The sequence below is a fragment of the Mustela nigripes genome, chromosome 4 (genome assembly GCF_022355385.1).
Source record: "Mustela nigripes isolate SB6536 chromosome 4, MUSNIG.SB6536, whole genome shotgun sequence".
NCBI classification, from domain to species: Eukaryota; Metazoa; Chordata; class Mammalia; order Carnivora; family Mustelidae; genus Mustela; species Mustela nigripes.
The window spans coordinates 120,567,926-120,580,817 of NC_081560.1; the positions used below are offsets into that span (position 1 = coordinate 120,567,926).

The 12,892-nt window shown below is 37.8% G+C and overlaps 1 pseudogene; it reads right to left on the bottom strand.

Annotated features, from left to right (window-relative positions):
• Positions 1–656: 656 nt before the first annotated feature.
• Positions 657–12,664, bottom strand: LOC132016403 (ribosome biogenesis protein NSA2 homolog; annotated as a pseudogene).
• Positions 12,665–12,892: the final 228 nt, after the last annotated feature.

The following is a 12,892-nucleotide window of genomic DNA, read 5'->3' on the forward strand; positions in this document are numbered from 1 at the left end:
GTCTGGGCTCAGAGAGAGTGTTGGAATGAATCAATGGGTATTGCTTTGGGAAGAAGGGCAGTGGGGCTTTTGAAACGCTGGAGGATGCCTACATTCAAATAGTCTGTTTATGGTCCGGGGGGTCATGTCATGGTTTTGTTTTTTTCCCCCCTTTTCCCCTTCATTGCATAGAGATAACCTCTGAAACCAGCTATCACAGAAAGTTATCACAACTTACGTAACTTCTTTTTCAGAATTTTAAATTTGAAAAGCAAGAAAAAAAATCAAGAATGATTCATTGCTAGCTTTAGTACTTTTTTTTTTTGGTCATATATATTTCGTTTTATGATTTTGTTGTCCATTTTCGACCCGCACTTTCAAAGGTTTCTTAGAAAATTGCATGAGTTGTAAGGGATCTTTAAATAATATGGCCCAAGTAGTCCCTCCTTATCCATGGGGGTAAGATCAAAGACCCCCCCATAGATGCCTGAAACCACTGATAATAGGGAGCCCTGTAGATGGTGTTTGCTCCTGCACAGCCACCCCGGCAAGTGGGATTTACCAACCAGGCACAGTAAGAGATTCACCACCGTAACTAATAATACAACAACATCTTGGAATAGAAATGATGGAGTGCGGTCTCTTCCTCTCTCTCAAAGTGTTTTACTACACTGCACTCACGCTTCTGTGCATGGCGGGAATGATAAAATGGTGGGAGATGAGAAAATGCCCACGTGAGAAGGTGAGGCGAAGTGCGTGGGCATTCGACGTAGGGACAGACTATTACTGACCTCTGCCAGGACATGAAGGCCGCAGGGGATGCAAAGCAGCCATGGAATCCTGTTAACTCCTGTCCGGAAGTGAATGAGGCCGGCATGGTGACACGAGCATAGGTTACTACTGACTTGTGAGGTGAGGCGAGCGACACAGCCTACTGCTGAACTCTGAGGTGAGGCGAGTGACGCAGGCGTGGTGACGTAGGTGTGGGACGCAGGGTAAATTACCGCTGACCTCTGACGTGAGGTCAGAAGGAGATCAGTGGGCTCCCACACCGCGGGACCGGGAGGTGGGGGAGCTGAAGGCGCTGCTGACTGAAAGCACAGACAGGGGAACCCCTGGAGGGGCTGCGACTGCCCGCCATCCTCCGTTTTTAGGAGTGCCTCAGCCCCCCAAGACTGTGAAAGAGCGAAGGCAGAACTGAGAGGTGGGGACGGGGCCCTGCGTGCCGCGCCCGTAGGACAGGTAGGTGTTCTTCACTGAGGAAACTGAGGCTGGGCCCGGGTCAGGGCAAAGCAAGGTGGCAGAGCCTCTTGCCTTCCGGTGGACGACTTTACGTCATATTGTTAGATTCGTCCCTGTTGAGCACTCGGGTGGCTGAGGGCTCCCCATGACGAGGAGCCCTGCTGTTCAGCGCGCCCCAGGGAGTGAGTGGCAGGCAGGGGACAGGGCTTCCAGAAGATTCCTCCGGATGTGAATCGACTCGCTTTCACGAGACCACATTCAAATTTAGAACCTAACGAGCTGCCGCCTTCTATTTTGAGAGAACACAACTCACAGGGGACGCACCCACTCCACTCACAATGCCGGTGGAAGAGCCATTTTCCTAGGCTTTTATACTTCCTCTTGCTTTTTCCTGAAGGAGGAAGTGCTTATAATCTCACCTCTTAAATGACATTTTAGGGCCTCACAAACTACGGCAAAGGAAGGGACAGAGTCAGCACTAATTTCATAAACTATCTGTTAGGGAATTAATTGCAAGCTGCCTGATTTTTCTTTCAGAAAGAAGTTGTAAAGGAATCTCATAAATTTTGAAGGAGGAATAAATTCTTTCTCAAAAGGGGTGAGAACTGTAGTAAAATGTTAAAATAGCTCAAATTAAAGTTGACTGGAGCCTCCTGTAAAATCGAACCAAGCCAAAGGGTAGTAAAGATCACTCTGAAGAAGAAAAATCACTGCCTTTCAAGCAATAAAATAGATTAAAATATTACATTTAAATGTACACTGGGAAAGGCATTCTGAGTCAAGATACACAGAAATTATGTATGTCAAGTGACAGTATTTTGGGTTGAACTTAGTATGTTTTCTCAGACTTAATTCTCAAAAGGGAAATGATATTCCTTTTTTTATTTTTCTAAATAAGCTGATGCATCCTGAAAAATACAGTTACATCAAGATTTTACCTTGAAAATAGGGTCACCTTAACTTAAGACCATATGAAATAGAAAATGTAATTAGTTCTTAATATTTTTGGTTTCAGTGTATAAATAGTGCCATGTGAATATATAACTAGTGTCATTTCTCAACTTTTCCTATGAGGCTTCCCTGTATCATATTTTTCTCTCAACTTCTCAGTTATGTTTCCTACACAATCATTGAATCTTTAGGAAAACAAAGTAACTTTGACTACATCCAAGGACAGTGATCATCTTCACATCTCCTTTGCCAAGAATTGCATCGTGCGTCTAGCAATTTCACTTAGAAGTACTTGTCAATTGAAAAAATTCTTACAAAATTGATCTGCAGAAGTGATATTTAAATCGGGTTGCTTTGAGTTCAGTTGTTTTTTCCATATTTAGGGCAATCTTCTCTCTGCATTTTGTGAACAATAAAGATTCAATTAAATCTTCATGAAATTTTGATAATCTAATCCACACTGTAATATGGATATCAGGAGCGTTCTTGGGGATCATAAACCTGAATGTGAGCCTTATATCCACCATAAGTATAATTAGCACGTAACTTGATATCTCTGCATCTCAGTGTCCCCATTTGTAAAAAGGGGACAAGACATGTTATAAAGATGTTGGGAAAAAATTACCTTAGTTAATGTGTGTGGAGCATTTGCAACAATAGTGAAAAACAGAAAAATGCTAATCAATGTTTACTGTGACAGAGATTATAAATATTATTTTCTATATACCAATTAACTGATTTGGGTAAGTCAGTTATATCTTTAGGCCTCAACAGTCTCACTTAAACAAGATACGGTGGTTGGGCTAAGTTGTCAGTAATGCCCTTTCTAGACCTAAAAGCTATTAATTTTATGACTGTAAGGCAAGGTATACGTGGTCTGAAAGATTTGTTAGATAATTTCTCTTCAGTTATCTGCACAGTTATTAAAAATAATGTATGATAAAAATAGTGGAAAGTGCATTCAGAGAATTTAGGGAGGGATGTGCTTGGTTTAGACTCAAGCTGGGTAGTAGCTAGCTTTGTCATTTTGTCAAGTTATATGGATATGGCATATGATTCTCTGTTAAAGGTGCCCGCTTATTATCAAACAAAAAGTGAACAATATAATGATTTTAACAGCTTTCATAGGCTTTTTACAGGGATTCCAGGAATTCTTACATGCAACAAATTTGTATATATTGTAGCACATTTGGGCCTAGGGTCAGCACATACAATGTTACTGATCAGGTTTAAAGCCTAAGAGCTAATGCAAATTGTCAGCTTTACCACATTCTACCCAGAAAACCTCTAGTTCCCTTTAAATTTAATAAGGCTAGAGAAAAAGAGATGTCCCAGAGAGTTTTTCAGTACTTGGTGGAGAAAAATACAAGGCACAAGTTATGTAACCTTCAGCAAACTCTTTGGCTAAGTTTACAACATTTGGTAAAACCTCTAATTTGCATGTGCTTTCCTTGGATTTTTAAGTCTGTCCAGTTTTGTCTGGTTTTGGAGCATCATCTCTGGAGGGACGTCAAACAGTTCTTTTGAAATTCTGACTAGGTCCACCAACCAACTCTGATGGGTTGGGCCTATACTTTCACACTTACCTTTGTTTTTTCAAATAAAATGCCCTAGTGAAAGCTGTACGGATTTATGATGAGTGAACTAAAGATTCTCTTTTTGGTTCCCTTTGACCCAATGTTTGAGAGCACTAAGTGATGTGGTTAGCTGGGAGTGTGGGTTGGCATCCATAAAAATATTTTAAACCCTAAACTAGGCAAGTCTCTGACTATGGTATGAGAGAACCCTCAGTGAAATGTATTTTGACAACATCATTATTTTTGTAGTGTTTAGTATTGTTTATTGTAGCCTGCTCTTTGGTAAGTTTTATATATTTATGTCTTTGTGTCCTGTAGTGACTTAAATGTATATATCTTCAAGATTGGCAAGAGTTGTGCACTGAATAGGTATTATTTTTTTTTAAAGATTTTATTTATTTATTTGAGAGAGAGAGACAGTGAGAGAGAGCATGAGCGAGGAGAAGGTCAGAGGGAGAAGCAGACTCCCCATGGAGCTGGGAGCCCGATGTGGGATTCGATCCTGGGACTCCGGGATCATGACCTGAGCCGAAGGCAGTCGTCCAACCAACTGAGCCAACCAGGCATCCCTGAATAGTAGGTATTATTTATTGGTAATTAATTCATTAGTAAAATACAAAGTTCTTTCATAAACTCTGCTGGACAAATGAATGAAAATAAAACTCATTTCCTCTGAATATAAAATAAAATGGCATTTATTTGTGTTTATATAGACCAAAAAACCCTGGATATTTCTTTATTTTTTTATTTTTAAAAAATATCTCTGATCTCTGACAGGCAGAGATCACAAGTAGGCAGAGAAGCAGGCAGAGAGAGGGGAGGAAGCAGGCTCCCTGCTGAGCAGAGAGCCCTATGTGGGGCTCGATTCCAGGACCCTGGGATCATAACCGGAGCTGAAGGCAGAGGCTTAAACCCACTGAGCCACCAAGGCACCCCAAACCCTGGATATTTCATTCTAAAATCCGTTCCCTTGTACTACCTGTTTTACTTAAAACAATTGAGTATTTAGGGAAGTAAAGTAAACCTATATTCTTGATAGGTCGATTAGTTTATCATAACTTTTTGTAAAATCTTGTAATTACCTCAGTCATACTAATTTATCTGGATAAACATACACCTTTAGCTAAAAGTATTCTCTTTTTTTTTTTTTTAAGATTTTATTTATTTTTTTGACAGAGAGAGATTACAAGTAGGCAGAGAGGCAGGCAGAGAGAGAGGAAGGGAAGCAGGCTCCCTGCCGAGCAGAGAGCCCGATGCAGGACTCGATCCCAGGACCCTGAGATCATGACCTGAGCCGAAGGCAGTGGCCCAACCCACTGAGCTACCCAGGCACCCCTAAAAGTATTCTTAAAGATAGATATTATAAGATTGAGTTTTTCAAATTTGTGCACTGTTAATTAGAAATCTAAAAGTACATTGGATATATTGCTAACATTATTCATGGTGTATTCAAGTGTGTTCTTGAATAAGATCTTACAGTATTTGGTGTCCATATGTCAGTGGATCAGTACAACATAAGAGTGATTTATCTAAAGGTTCTACTAGCTTGGGAGTGGCAAATTAATATTTTATAAATATATTCCACATACAATATTTAAAATAAATACAGATCATTCCAATAGCCCAGTACTTTTTTATTGAACCTTTTCCCATCCAAATATTTTTGAGGAGCTTCCTCTTTATCTGTGGGACTGCAGTGTATGGCGAGTCTATCCTGGAGTGTCTGGAAAGTTCATCATGCTCTAGAGCCCCATGTTTCCATCTGTCTGAACAAAAGTAACCTGTCCTCTGTCCCATTCCCTTAGTCATTATGGGTGACACATTATACTCATAAATAACACATTTTTACATATTTTTGAAGTTAATGCTTTCATGTAAGAAGTGGGCAGAAGTTTCAGACTTTTTTCAGGTCGGTTGAAAAGAGAGCTTTGAGCAGGTAAGCTGGTTTATTATTTTTTGAGTCATATTCTATTATGCTGTTACTTGCCATTTATTACACATTGATCTACTCTGGAGAGAACTGACGTAAGTATGTGTAGAGGGTAGGATAATTTTCCAGGACTTCTTGGCCACTCTGTCCAACTAATAGATGTTTGAATAACATAAGACACACATCACATGGAGTTTGGACTTGGCCCATGTTTGTACAAGGGTTTCTGTGTTTCAGGGAGTAAAAGAATGCTACATACATGGCTGGCATTTTAAAGAAACACCAGCCTGTCTAGCCAGTCATTAGTGAGGTATGCCATTGAATTAGTGGAAGACTTCCAGGTATGCACTGGTCTGTCCTTAGGCAAGCAGTGAATCAAGTCAGAACCCTAGACCAGGCAGTGGCCAAGCAGCAAGAAGGTACTGGGTATTATCTTCTCCATAAGATCTAATTTGTATAAAATGTAAAAAGATGTGTGCAGAGGTAACTAAGTTCAATCTTTCTTTTTTTTAAATGTTTCTAAATTAAAAATACATACTTTTTTAATTTCAATCTTTCTGAGATTTTGAGAGGATAAAGACATATTAAAAAAAAAAAAAGAATGAAAAACTGAACTTGAAAGGAAGTAGGACATTAGGAACAAAGAAAGCCCTGCAAAATAGCACACAGACTTAGTTATTATAGATCTCACATTCTGTTTAGGCTCCACCACTGTGATGATGTAAATGTATCTGTGAATATTCAGCACCCCACTTTTTCTGTAATTCTCCTCCTCCTACCTCAGAGCAGCTTTTCTTTTTTCCTGTGTTTTTAAGGCCATTGCTCTCAAATAGGTAAGTATTTTTGTTTTTTTTTTTTAATAGTTCTCATCTTAGTGGACTGGTTGTTGAAATAATTTAACTGTTGTCCAGACAAAGACCATGAAAATGTGTAGGAATCATCTGTGATCCTGGGATTGAGTCTCTGGTTGAAAGACATTAGGCTCTCCTTAGAAAGGAAAAGGCTTTCTGAAGAGTTTCTAAGTTTATATTATAGATTTAAAAAACTACACGGGCAAGTACACAAAATTCAGCACATTTCCAATTTTCGTCTTCACCTTATACAATCCTACTTGGCATTGCTCATCACATCACCCATCCCTGTCAAGTGGGTCTTCATGGTTTCTCCTGATAAATCACCTTCTACTTTTGTTTTCATTCTGCTCTGTCCTAGGCCCTACTTTCTTCAATTAAAGCCCAGCTCAAATGCCATAAAAGCTTTCTTGACTGCACTCAAAATGTCTATGCTCACATAGTCTAGCCCATGAAGTTCAGTACTTATCAATGAAATGCTCTGTAATGATCTAACAGTACCTAATGTTATAATATTTATATTGAAGGCACTGTTTAGGTGTTAAACAAATGTTCCTTAATTCCCCCAGGAATCATACAATGCAGATCTTTTTCTTTTCTTTTTCTTTTTTTTTTTTTTTTAGAAAAGGAGGGGCAGAGACTGGGACCCTGCCCAGCAATCAAAGATGTGCCTGTGGTCTTGCCACCATGTTCCTCTGTGAAGATGTTTATCTTTTATAAGTATTATATCTTCCATAGTACCCAGGAGAAAGGTGTGTGTATCACTAAACAGTGACCAATTTAGTGTCAAAATTAAAGACCAATTATACGTGGGTGTACATAGTCTTATATTATTTTACAATTATGTTGAAATCTGGAAGGAAATAGGAAAGAGTAGCCATGGGAGTATACCTAAATCCTTTGCACCATTGCATTTATGTGATATCTGAGAGTTCCAGAAAAGCCAAGCAGTGAATATTTAGATTTTAGGCATTGCTCCTTCAGCTTACATTGTTGATACAACTTTTACATTAATTTTAAGCTTTTCCTTTCACCTTGGCAAAAACCCAGAATGATGCAGAATGGGGAACAAAAACAGAAATGATGAGAAAATCATTATATGCCTAACTACACCAGAACAGTTGCTCTAGGACCTGATACAGTGAGAAGGATGCCATGAATCATAAGGTAAAAGACAGCTTCCAAGTTCAGTGGCTAACCACAGAAAACTGCATGTAAACCAATTAGCCCTTAAGAAAGACAAAAAAAAAAAAATCCACAAATGCACAGCATGCATTTTTTAACCACTTACCTGGGAAAAAGAGATAGTAATTGCAAAAATGAGATCGTGAAAATGCTTACCCCGAGACCACATCAGGAGATGCTGGCATAGTGCTAACTGTGCCAAGAATAAAAAATAAAAATAAAGGGTGATTTCATATCCTAGATGAATATCCAATTACTGACTGGCTTAAAAATAATTTTTTTTTGCCCACTGTAAGTACAGTGGTATTTTCAGTGCTACAACAGTATAAAGACCAAGCAACAGAAAACCATATTTCTTGTTTTCTTTCATCTCTTCCACTGCTCCGGGCCAAAGACATGTCTGTAGCAAAGGCGTGGGCTATATATGTAAGGTTATAGGTGAGTCGGTTCTATACAAATATTTTTCAGGTCGATGATCAAAGACTGTTGTGAAATGCAAGGGATCCAAACTTTTGACTCTACTTTGTAATTTGGATGCAGTATTGAGTTTATTAGAAAACTAATGAATAGTGAAGTATTTAAGTTAACAAGAAGAACACAACTTACTTATTGTTATCAGCATAGCAATTGCTACCCTAAAATCTACTTCCCTGACTCCATCTGTATAAACCCAGTACAACTTAAAGGATGACTTGATTTATACTTCTCTTTTCTATAAAAAATATTTAAATATTTTAAAATACAGTTGAATTAAATTTACTTTTTGGTTTGGCAAAAGTTCACCCTTGGAATAGGTACTTGTATGTCATTTACAAATACTATTCCAAAAGGATTTGTCCAAGGGTTGTAGAGCTATCAATAGTTACATAGGTATACATTGTGAATAAAAAAGTGGGAATTATTTTGCGCAAAAGAAAAATGTGTCTGTGAATTAGCCAAAAGACACACAGTATTATAGTGAGCTTTTTATCTTTAAAACTTAACAAAATTTGCCTTTTAGTATTTGTCTATGTTAATGAGTTTTCTTTAGCTACTTGCTCTGTGCATAGCACTGAGCACAGGAAGTAAGAATTAAATATATATCCTAATTGATTCATAAACTATAATATAGTTTCACTTTTAATTCCACTTTTGTTTAGACAAATAGTCCTTTGATTTGTGAATGATACTGCTGAGAAAAATCTTTATGTAGAGTTTATCACAAAAGAAAATGGCAAAACACTTTCAAAAATTTTTAAATATAAATTTTTGCGTAGAAAGATCAAATTATATTTTAAGACACTTAGGAAAGATTTAAAATATGATTGTATATTCTAATTGTCTTTGTTGTGGTGGTTTTTTTAGAACCTTACCACAAAAGAAGTTTTAGAAGCAATTAATTTCTTGAGAGAATAAGTAAATATTAGCTAGGTTTAAGAAAAATTCTAATATAAATACAGGCTGCCTCTTTAGAAGTAGACTATTTTGATAAAGTTCATTTGCAAGTTAATACTTTTAAAAAGCACATGCATTTTAGAGATAGCAAAGTTGAAAAAATTTGCTAAGTTTGGCACATTAGAACTTCAAAACAGTGAAAAAGACATTCTTAAAGTACCATTAGAGTATTTATTTCCTAAGTCATGAACTCGTTAGTTATTCGATGTAGTAGTGCTCCATAAATAGTTTTAAATTTGGGAACGTGGGTGGCTCAGTGGGTTGAGCCTCTGTCTTCGGCTCTAGTCATGATCTCAGAGTCTTGGAATCGGCCCTATATCAGGCTCTCTGCTCAGCGGGGAGCCTGCTTCCCCCCCATCTCTGCCTGCCTCCTCTCTGCCTACTTGTGATTTCTCTCTCTGTCAAATAAATAAATAAAATCTTTAAAAATATATATGTATATATTTTAAATTTATGTCAAGAGGATTGTTAAATTTTAAAAAGTCTAAAAATAATATCTACACAGTGGTTGTATTTGTGGGAAAAATGGTAAGTCAAGATAAAAATCATATATATATTTATATGCATAAATAAATATGTGACAGATTAACATGTCAATGTATTAATTTTTTGGTTTCTCTATATTTCTCTTTTCTCTTAGTTTGAACCCTGAGGGCACGCTTAGTCCATGGGGAAGCAGAAGCAGAAATTTAAAGAAAGTCCTGACCTAAGTCTAAGATGGAAAGATTTTGCTTCAGTTTCCAAAACATCAAGAGACAATTTTTCTCTTCATAAGACTAGTGAAAACAGGTCCAAAGAGAAAGGAGCAGGTAGACCAGGGTCCTTACTGGAGAAAAGGAAGCTTCTTGATAGGACCAAGGAGTAAGGTAGAGGGGCCTTGGGCTATTCTTTTGTTAGTGTAGACAACAGATCCCTGCCATCCATTCCCTAGGGACATTTGTAAGCCCCCCCAGCACAGGGTTGGAGAATTGGATACCATGACCAGAACACAAGGGTCCAGAGTCAGGAGTTTTCTAAATATTTGAGGCAATGAAAAAATGCTTGGGAAGGACCTACAGGAAGAAATGAAAGGGGTGATTTTTATGTCTGGGGCCATTTATAGAATTGGAGGAGGCGGGAGCCAAGGAGAAGTTTTGAATAGTCTCTGGTTTAAAGGTTTTACAAGAAATTTGAATAACACAAAACATTAAATGAATATTTAATGTTTTGTGTTATTCAAATAATTTTAAATCATTGATTTGACTTTAAAAAAGAGAAATTGTAATAAAATACTTTAAAATTTTTTCTTGACAGCTGATGATTTTTAAAAAGAGGAAGTTTAAAAAGTGTTACCCCCAAATTCATATATTGAAATCCTAACGCCCAACATGATGGCATATGGAGGTGGAGCCTCAGTGAGGGGTATTGAGGTCATGAGAGTGAGGCCCTCAATGAGTAGTATTGGTGCCCCTATAAAAAAGAGAGCCTGCAGGGCTCTCTCATCCCTGTCATCACTGAGGGCATAGCAGGACAGTAGTCTATGAACCAGGACTCAGGCTCTCCCCCAACACTGAATCTCTCAGCTCCTTAACCTTGGACTGTGAGAAATAAATTCCTGTTGCTTATATACCAGCAGTCTGCAGTACTTTTTAAAAGCAGCTCGAACAGAATAAAATAGGAAACAAATGATAATTTTAACTGAGACTCTAAAAGGATCTTCTGAGTATTGCCACAAAATTACAAGTTGGGTTCATCACCTCTAATTTCATCTCAAAGTACATTATTTTCCTTTTACATGGTAATATCTCTAATCATTTATTATAATAATGTATCAGATGTGATTTAGATTTATTTGAGAGGGTTGGAAAAAGAACGAAAATAGGAAGAGAAAGGGAAAATATGAAGGGACTAAAAGGGATATGTGTAGGTAGCAGTTGACATTTATTGACATTTATTGATCACTTTTTGTATTCCAGCTCTTAATTTTAGCACTTCACATAAATTACATAATTAAGTATTCAAAACAACTCTTAAGAGGTTGGTGTTATTATTACTCCATTTTACAAATGAGGCAATTGAGGGACAAAAACACTAAGCAGCTTGTCTAAGGACTTAGAGTTGGAGGGGGTGAAGCAGAGAGGTGAACCTTGAAAGTCTAGCTCTAGATGTGAACTTCCAGGCACCATATCAGATTTCCTCCTTCAGTGTATGTAGTAAAAATTAGCATAGAGGACATTAACTAAGGCGGGGGGATGGAAAAACAGCAGAGAGTGGAATGTATACAAGAAATGGTATGATAAGGAAATCAATTCTGGATTAACCTGTTCCTTTAATTACCACTAGGTGGCAGTGGTGTCCCAGGACACCTTAATTACTTTTGGGATCAAGAGGGTTAAACCATAGGCCTTAGGGTGATATGGAATGAGGAACTGTACAACCTCATTCAATGTTATGAGATATTCGTAAATCAAATGTGACCTCTAAGGGGACCTTTTTGACTCTGGCTTAAGTTGAAATATTATCTATTTATATTCTCATTAATTCCTTCTCTCAACCTTAAATTTGTCACTATAATTAATATCATTGTCTTTTTTAATTTTAATAAAAGTCTATTATAATGTTTTTCACAATAAAATAAATATTTCTCCTGATGACTGCAGATATGTAAGGCTGTTTGTTAGTATTCAGAACCACCACAGTCATGATAGTCTTCCGACTGGTGTGAAGGCTTCAGTAATTATAAGGAATTACTTATTTGAAACCGCTGTCGAACCAGCAGGACTGCATTTATGCATCCATCATTTTCAGCATTGTTGGTAACCTGGGCATATTTTCCCCAAATAACTTCGCCTCCTTGTGTCAACAGGCCCAACTCACTCACAATCACCTCAATTACAGTACTTTTCGGTATTAACACCCAAAGTTGTAAATAGTGGGGATGAAGGATTCTCTTTTACACCAAGTATTGGCAGGCAAAAGGTGATTTCAATTCAGGATGTGTTCCATGGGCCTTTTTGAAACATCAGCCTATTGGCCTAATGGGTCTTTCCTGTTTAGGTAGTTTTCAAGTAAAGCTGTTTCCAACAAAGCAGACTTTAGTGACCATCCTCTTCCATGCTTTCTTCTTTCTCCTTCCTGTTTGAATAATTTTTAATACTTCTGTTCCTCCCTGGGCACGAACTTTGGGTAAAGGAACTTCCCATTTTCCCTCTTTCTCTTTTCATTTTTGTTTAATTATTTTGGAAAATACTTTAGCTTGTGTCTCCCTCCCTGTCCAGTAGATAGGCAGGTACTGCTCCTTTTGGAGTCTTTTCATCATTCTTTTGTTTGGTGTTTCTCTTTTCATGCATTTTGATTTCATTTGTATTTCTCGGCATGGCGCTGTTGATGGTAGAGCTTAGCTTTCAGACCACTCATCTTTTTTGCCTTCTTTGTTCATGAGCCTCTCTCGAACTTATTTCTTTCTTTTTCTCATGGTAATCCAAACAATAGCCATAGTGCTTCTGGTGTAACTCAATATATTCATTTTGTGACATGATGACGGCCGCAGAGCCATTGGGTACAGCAGCTAGGGTGCAAAGAAGCTCTCGATTTTTGGGTCTCCCAGATCCATGAGCTGACTCCTTGCAAGCCATGACAGGAAAGAGACCAGTATCACTGTCTTGATAAAGACACAATCCTGCACCAAGTATCATGTATTTATTAGTTAATAAAAAGAGCCCATCCTTATTCTCCAGGGTCATTTTCACAAAGATGACAGTGTA